The sequence below is a fragment of the Macaca fascicularis genome, chromosome 8 (genome assembly GCF_037993035.2).
Source record: "Macaca fascicularis isolate 582-1 chromosome 8, T2T-MFA8v1.1".
NCBI lineage: Eukaryota > Metazoa > Chordata > Mammalia > Primates > Cercopithecidae > Macaca > Macaca fascicularis.
The window spans coordinates 126,106,158-126,114,093 of record NC_088382.1 but is presented as its reverse complement, the minus strand read 5'-3'; the positions used below and the strand labels follow the sequence as shown (position 1 = coordinate 126,114,093).

The following is a 7,936-nucleotide window of genomic DNA, read 5'->3' as shown; positions in this document are numbered from 1 at the left end:
TAGCTGCCTTAGCAGGTCACTAGCCTGGTTGAGTGATATAAACTCATTGGAAATCTCGTCTTTACTTTTAGGTGTGTAGAGGTTACTGGTGAAGCACATGAAATAATTTAGGAAGCTTTTGTGATAGATGAGGAAGTCTAATTAGATTAACTCACTTCAGGGCCCCAAGCTAGCATTTAGTACAGAATTTGGTACTCACACAGTGGATCAAGGAATGTTGGCATTCTATAGAGGTACCTGGAATCTGCACAGTGTCTTATTACACTGGAATGTGTCTGTTTCTCAAAAGACTTTTAGCTTTATTTCTCAAGTTTTTGTGTATGTGTATCATGGAACAGTTTTGGCTATATTTACAGCTTCTTTAGTGGAGACGAGTAAGCATATACATCCTGATTATTACATCCCTACATAGGCAAAGCAATCCATGCCTTCTTATATATCATGTGTGAATGCTTTCAGAAGGAAGTTTTATTAAAAATACTGCATAATTACAACTCAAATTTGAGTGTCAGCAGCACAATGATACCTGAGATTTGGGAACAATGACTACCTATGCATTTGCTGGTAGGCAAGCTCATAAAATGGCGGCCATAAGCCAAATCCAACATGCTGATGTATTTTGCTTGGTAAATATATATTTTGAGGCTGCTGAGATAATGAATGGGAGGCTAAGGCCACCCCCTAGCCCCGGCCCTGCAGCCAGCGAGGGCTGTCGAGCCAATGAATGGAGGAAGGGGCGCAGAAGTCAGGGGCGCTGGGGGCGCCACGCCAGGTGGACATCTGATTTATGAAGCTCCCCATCCACCTGTCTGAGTACCTGACTTCTCAGGACTGACTCCTACAGCATCAGATACACAGCTTCTCCTAGCATGACCTTGATCTGATCAGCAAACAAGAACATTTGTCTCCCGTAGTTCTGGGGCCTATTCACCATCTACAACCACAGAGCTGTCATGGCTGCCATCTCTACTTCCATCCCTGTAATTTCACAGCCCCAGTTCACAGCCATGAATGAACCACAGTGCTTCTACAACGAATCCATTGCCTTCTTTTATAACCGAAGTGGAAAGCATCTTGCCACAGAATGGAACACAGTCAGCAAGCTGGTGATGGGACTTGGAATCACTGTTTGTATCTTCATCATGTTGGCCAACCTACTGGTCATGGTGGCAATCTATGTCAACTGCCGCTTCCATTTTCCTATTTATTACCTAATGGCTAATCTGGCTGCTGCAGACTTCTTTGCTGGGTTGGCCTACTTCTATCTCATGTTCAACACAGGGCCCAATACTCGGAGGCTGACTGTTAGCACATGGCTCCTTCGTCAGGGCCTCATTGACACCAGCCTGACGGCATCTGTGGCCAACTTACTGGCTATTGCAATCGAGAGGCACATTACGGTTTTCCGCATGCAGCTCCACACACGGATGAGCAACCTGCGGGTAGTGGTGGTCATTGTGGTCATCTGGACTATGGCCATCGTTATGGGTGCTATACCCAGTGTGGGCTGGAACTGTATCTGTGATATTGAAAATTGTTCCAACATGGCACCCCTGTACAGCGACTCTTACTTAGTCTTCTGGGCCATTTTCAACTTGGTGACCTTTGTGGTAATGGTGGTTCTCTATGCTCACATCTTTGGCTATGTTCGCCTGAGGACTATGAGAATGTCTCGGCATAGTTCTGGACCCTGGCGGAATCGGGATACCATGATGAGTCTTCTGAAGACTGTGGTCATTGTGCTTGGGGCCTTTATCATCTGCTGGACTCCTGGATTGGTTTTGTTACTTCTAGACGTGTGTTGTCCGCAGTGCGACGTGCTGGCCTATGAGAAATTCTTCCTTCTCCTTGCTGAATTCAACTCTGCCATGAACCCCATCATTTACTCCTACTGCGACAAAGAAATGAGCGCCACCTTTAGGCAGATCCTCTGCTGCCAACGCAGTGAGAACCCCAGCGGCCCCACAGAAGGCTCAGACCGCTCGGCTTCCTCCCTCAACCACACCATCTTGGCTGGAGTTCACAGCAATGACCACTCTGTGGTTTAGAATGGAAACTGAGATGAGAAACCAGCCGTCCTCTCTTGGAGGATAAACAGTCTCCCCCTACCCAATTGCCAGGGCAAGGTGGGGTGTGAGAGAGGAGAAATGTCAACTCATGTACTTAAACACTAACCAATGACAGTATTTGTTCCTAGGCCCCACAAGACTTGATATATATTGAAAATTAGCTTATGTGACAACCCTCACCTTGATCCCCATCCCTTCTGAAAGTAGGAAGTGGAGCTCTTGCAATGGAATTCAAGAACAGACTCTGGAGTGTCCATTTAGACTACACTAACTAGACTTTAAAAAGATTTTGTGTGGTTTGGTGCAAGTCAGGATAAATTCTGACTAGTTGAATCCACAGCTTCATTTATATACAGCCTTCCCTTTTTTATTTTTAAAGGATACGTTTCACTTAATAAACATGTTTATGCCTATCAGCATGTTTGTGATGGATGAGACTATGGACTGTTTTTAAACTACCATAATTCCATTTTTTCCCTTACATAGGAAAACTGTAAGCTGGAATTATCTTTTGTTTAGAAAGCATGCATGTAATGTATGTATGCAGTATGCCTTACTTAAAAAGATTAAAAGGATACTAATTTTAAATCTTCTAGGAAATAGAACCTAGACTTCAAAGCCAGTATTTGTTTAGGTTATGAAGCAAACAATGCTCTAATGACAATATTAACTGTTTAATTAAAATGTTGTAACAAGTTTAAAACAGGGAATGTAAATTTTTGCCAAAGTGATATGTATTCCAAAAAAGTCATAGAAGATGAAGCACTGTAATATTGTTCCCACATATTTAAAATACCCAAGTACATTCTAATTACCAGTGTATCAGAGGAAAGTTTTCGTAGTCTTTGTAAAATAATATACTCATCACAGAAAACTTGAAAAATGCAGAAATGTATAAAAAAGCAAAAATTGTTACTGATAATATCACAACCCAGAAGGAACCACCTTTCAAAAGCAACCCCCATATATGCCTATGTATGTATTGTATACCTTTTTTACATAATTGGAATCATACTGTAAACAGTTTTATAAGTAGATCTTTTTCATTGCAAAATTGCCACATTTTCTTATGGTATTAAAAATTTTACAAAAACAATTTTAATGGCTATATTATATTCCATTTAATGGATGCAACTCAGTTTATTTAACCATTCCCATGTTGTTAGCTGTTTAGGTTATTTCTAATTTTCATTTTGCAGAAATTTTGTGTGCATAAACTTTGTCCATATAATTGATTATTAGGACATATTCCCATGAAGGATTCTTTTTTTCAAAAAATGTGAAATGTCATCTTTTACTTATATCTTTCATAAAAAGGGATTTCCTGCGTTTGCACTGCATGGGTGGCAGTTGTGAGGAAAAGCCAGTCAAATGACCTTTTTACAAAAGAAATGCAGTGGTCAGTTTAGTTGAGAGTGACTTTTTAATATAACAAGATCAACTAGAAGCATTCAACTGTCTCAAGAATCAAGGTATCCCAATATATCTCGCAATTCCAAACTTTGTTTGAGTGACTCGTTATCCAGCTCTTGGTAGCCACACCTGCAATGTAAAATTGAAGAAAATTCAAAGAAACCAAATGTGCTGAGTGAATAAAGGATTGTCATATCAATTAGTTTGGGTCCATCTGTAGCAAATGGGTTGAGTGTGTCAGTATGTGATTGGTTACTGTGTATTCTCCAGGAATCACCCCAATAGGCTGCTGCCCTATTAGGTGATACCTGTTTAATACGTTGTCCAGGTAGAGTAGTAGTTGCATCAGTTTGCTGTAACAAGTGACCAGTGAAGTAACACAGTGGTGAAGCAGGTCAGGGGAGGTCAGGAGGATGTCTGAGAGAAAGAAGTCTGGGAGATGAATGACTGTCTAGGAAGGAGGACATCAGTGCACGGTTACTGTTTGAGCAGAGGGCAGACTTGTAAAGTACCCGTAGTGAAAAGAATGTGGGAACTCAATTAGCAGAAAGGTGTTTGCACATACTTTTTACAAAATACAGAATACTTTATATTGGAAGTGAAAGAAATGAACTTGGACTTTTACGCATGTGCATATTTTTCTGGAGGCTGTATGGATTATTTGAAATGAAAAGCATACTAATTGGACTTTAATAAATCATTTTCAATCAAAAAAAATATATATATTTTGTGTGTGTGTGTGTGTGTGTGTGCTTACTATGTTTTGAGTATTTGTCGGTAGAGCAAACATTCCCTAGTTTTCCACAATCTTTACCACTCACTGTTATCTTATTTCTGCTTTATTTACACATTTACATTACTTGACAGGCGAGTCTTCAATTTTGTCAGCTCCAATAGGTGTGGGAGGAAAAACAAAAGGAAGATGAAAAAGCAGAAGGAACAAATGGGGTAAAAAGAAAGGGCTAGAAGTGCAGACAGGAGATGAAATAATGCAAAATCCTGGGAGCACCAGGCTCCTGGGCCTGGCCTAGAGCAGGGGCCTACCGAGGACAACACAGGTGTGTGAGTGGGAGGACAGGGGAGAAGCAGAAGGGGAAAGTCCTGACTTCTAGTAGGTATTACATCTCAGGCATTGAACCCACATTATCCCCTTTAATAAACATAAACCACTCCCACCAAGCAGGCATTCTTATACCAGTTGTAGTTTAGAGAAGCTGGGAGGTTAGATATCTATAATTTTCAGCCTAGAATGGCCCCGGGTTGTGTTTGTTGAATAACATTCACTCATAGTGAGTATTAGCCAGAGAGTGTGGTCTCAAACCTGGGGCTCTGTGGCTCCAAAGCCAAAACTTTCCCTCTTTCCCATTGCATCAGTTGTCATAATGTCACAGTGGGTGTTTTTAATTTCTCCAGGGCCAATTCTGGAGGAAATATTTTTTGGCCAAATTCTTTTAAATCTAAAATTAAAGAAGCTTTAATAGATGCCATATATATATGTTTATATATAAAATATATATGTAGTAACAACTTAAATGACCTATTTTACTGAATAAAGGATTGCCAATGAGAAAATTGAAATTACTTTTAGCTACTAAGAATATTAATCTCTCAGAAGTAGAAATACAGGCCAAGGCACAGATCTAGTTGGGTTTGAGTGAGGATTACTCAATACATATTACATGAGGCCATTCCAGGCTGAACATTACAAATAGGATCAATAGTATATCCCTGATGTTTACCCTAAAACAAAATTGAAGATGCGGCAGAAGAGGAGACATATCCCTGCTTTGGTTGCAGAAGGATCTTCTCAGTAAAGCCACCAAACAGCTATTTGTAGTAGAAAAAAACGGTCTATGATACATCTAACCTAGGTTATCCGGGAAAGGGAGAGAACGAGAGAGAATAAGTTAATCATGTAGCAAAGCATCAATGTAGAAGAGAGAATATCTTACAAACAGAGCAGGAGAGATTGTTTGTTTGTTTGTTTGTTTGTTTTTTTAGACAGAGTCTCACTCTGTCACCCAGGCTGGAGTGCAGTGGCACGATCTTGGCTCACTGCTACCTCTGCCTCCTGGATTTAAACGATTCTCACGCCTCAGCCTCCTGAGTAGCTGGGATTACAGGTGTGCGTCACCATGCCTGGCTAATTTTTATATTTTTAGTAGAGATGGGGTTTCACTATGCTGGCCAGGCTGGTCTTGAACTCCTGGCCTCAAGTGATCTGCCTGCCTCAGCCTCTCAAAGTGCTGGGATTACAGAGATGAGCCACCATGCCCAGCCAAAATATTTTTTTAAATGAGAAAAAATAGTTCCCATTAATAAATCTGTAGGATTGATAAAATTAATTATGTCTGAATACCTAATGCATGTGGGGTTTAAAACCTAGATGACGTTTTAATGGGTACAGCAAACCACCATGCCACATGTATACCTATTTAACAAACCTGCACATTCTGCACATGTATCCCAGAACTTAAAGTAAACTAAAAAAATTTTTAAAACAGAAAAAAATTATGTCTGAAATTACAAAGATATGGAACTTCCTTTAAAGAGTTAATTTTAAACTGACAGATAAAATTGTATGTATTATGTGCAACATGATGTTTCGAGGCATATATACATTGTAGAATGGCAAAATCAATCTAATTAGCATGTGCATTATCTCAGTAGTTGTTTTGTGGCAAGAACACTCAACATCCACTCTCTTAGCATTTTTCAAGAATACAACATAGCATCATTAACTATGGTTACCATGCTATACAATAGATCTCTTGAACTTATTCCTCCTCTGACCAACATCTTTTCCCCAACTCTCCAACCCTCCAGCCTCTGGTAATGTCTGTTTTTGTCTCTACTTCTATGAGATCAGCTTTATTACATTCCACGTATGAGTGCAATCGTGCAGTATTTGTCTTTCTGTGCCTGACTTCTTTCACTTGACATAATGTTCTCCAGGTTCATTCATGTTGTGGATCAGAAACACATATTCCTGGGGTATATATGTCCAAACATGCTAAGTGGTCTTTTATCAAGAGCTACTTTTACGGGCTCTTAATTATTTTCTAATTGTTTACATTTTCCTTGATGACAGTGCCCTGTTAACCATACATTAAAAAGAAGTTATATTTTTGATAATTTTTTTATAATGGAACTTTCTTTTAATGTGTAGTTAATAAGGCACCGTCATTAGGAAAATGTAAACAATTAGGAAATAATTAAGAGCCTGTAAAACTAGCTCTAGACAAAAGGTAGTTAAAAGACCACTTACCATGTTGGAACATATATACACTAGGAATGTGTGTTTCCATTAAGATGTTGGTGACAACAGCAGTTAACAGTGATTGTTGGCCTCTGAGGACTATTGTGAAAATCCATAAGAAGTGAAAAGTGGCAACAAATTTGTTTTACTGGTGGGCTTTATAGTAGTGCAGGAACTCATGAGATGCCTGTTTTACATCAAGCATTTTTCTGGGGGTAAGTTAAATGACTTGGATAACTCACTTGTGCTGGGAGGTCTTTATCTGCCCCCTTGGCTAGAGTTTCTACCTCTTCACCCTGCTCTGTGCCCTGGGAGGCTGATCTGTATAGACTGCATCAACTAGATTCCTTTGCTCTCTGACTTCTGGTTGAATTTAGCCAACTCGGGCAGCAGCAGGAGAGGGCAGGAGCAGAGTATGGTCAAGGTCTTCATTTCTCTTGCTACCTCCCTATCAGTGTCTTTGTTTCTCTACCAAAAGGCATAGCTCCTGTATGTGGAGCGGTGGAGGGCACTTTTCTACAGCTCTGGATTGTATATGCAACCACGCTAAGGGTGGTTAGTGTACTACCTGTTGGTAATTCCAGTGGACTTCACACTACTTCTTCTTGCATCTTTCTATCTCATTCCTTTACAAAGCTCTTCTGCAGTACCTTATCTGATGAGTGTGCCTTCTGTTTCCTGACTGATAAGTCACTGAACTCCAACTCTGACCTCTGTATAGTGGGTTTTTGGAGGTCAGGCTACTTCATTCACCTCTTCTAAGGGCTTACAGAAAGAAAGCAAATTTTCAAATAATAGTAATTTACAGTAATAAAAGCATTATAAATAATATTATTCACTAAAAAGCAAACATGAACATGCCTTGAATGAGAGGAAAGAAAAGCCATGTGAATGCCGATGATGGAGAGGCTTTAGAATGGGCAGTCACTGGAGGGTATGCAGCAGGTTTCTATGGCAGGATTTGTCTCGTCCCTCTGGTTCTCTCTCATGGATTAATGTTGTGTTGGCCAAGACAGTCATGGTTTCAGGCTTTCAGCCTGTGCTATGGTGCAAGGTGGAAGCTAAGAAGATTCTAGATGAAGAAAGCTCTGTTTATGCCCAACAGCTCATACGGCTTCTTATGAATTGTGGTAAGTCCCCATGTACACATAGAAAGTCTTATTTTGGAAATAGTTTTCATGCGAAGGTACTATAG

At 40.0% G+C, this 7,936-nt stretch overlaps 1 pseudogene across 1 annotated transcript; it reads left to right on the top strand.

Moving 5' to 3' along the window:
* Positions 1–683: 683 nt before the first annotated feature.
* LOC102142017 (lysophosphatidic acid receptor 1 pseudogene) lies at positions 684–4,199 on the top strand (annotated as a pseudogene). The gene has a single exon (XR_012416941.1). The product of XR_012416941.1 is annotated as a lysophosphatidic acid receptor 1 pseudogene (transcript).
* The last annotated feature ends 3,737 nt before the right edge of the window (positions 4,200–7,936 follow it).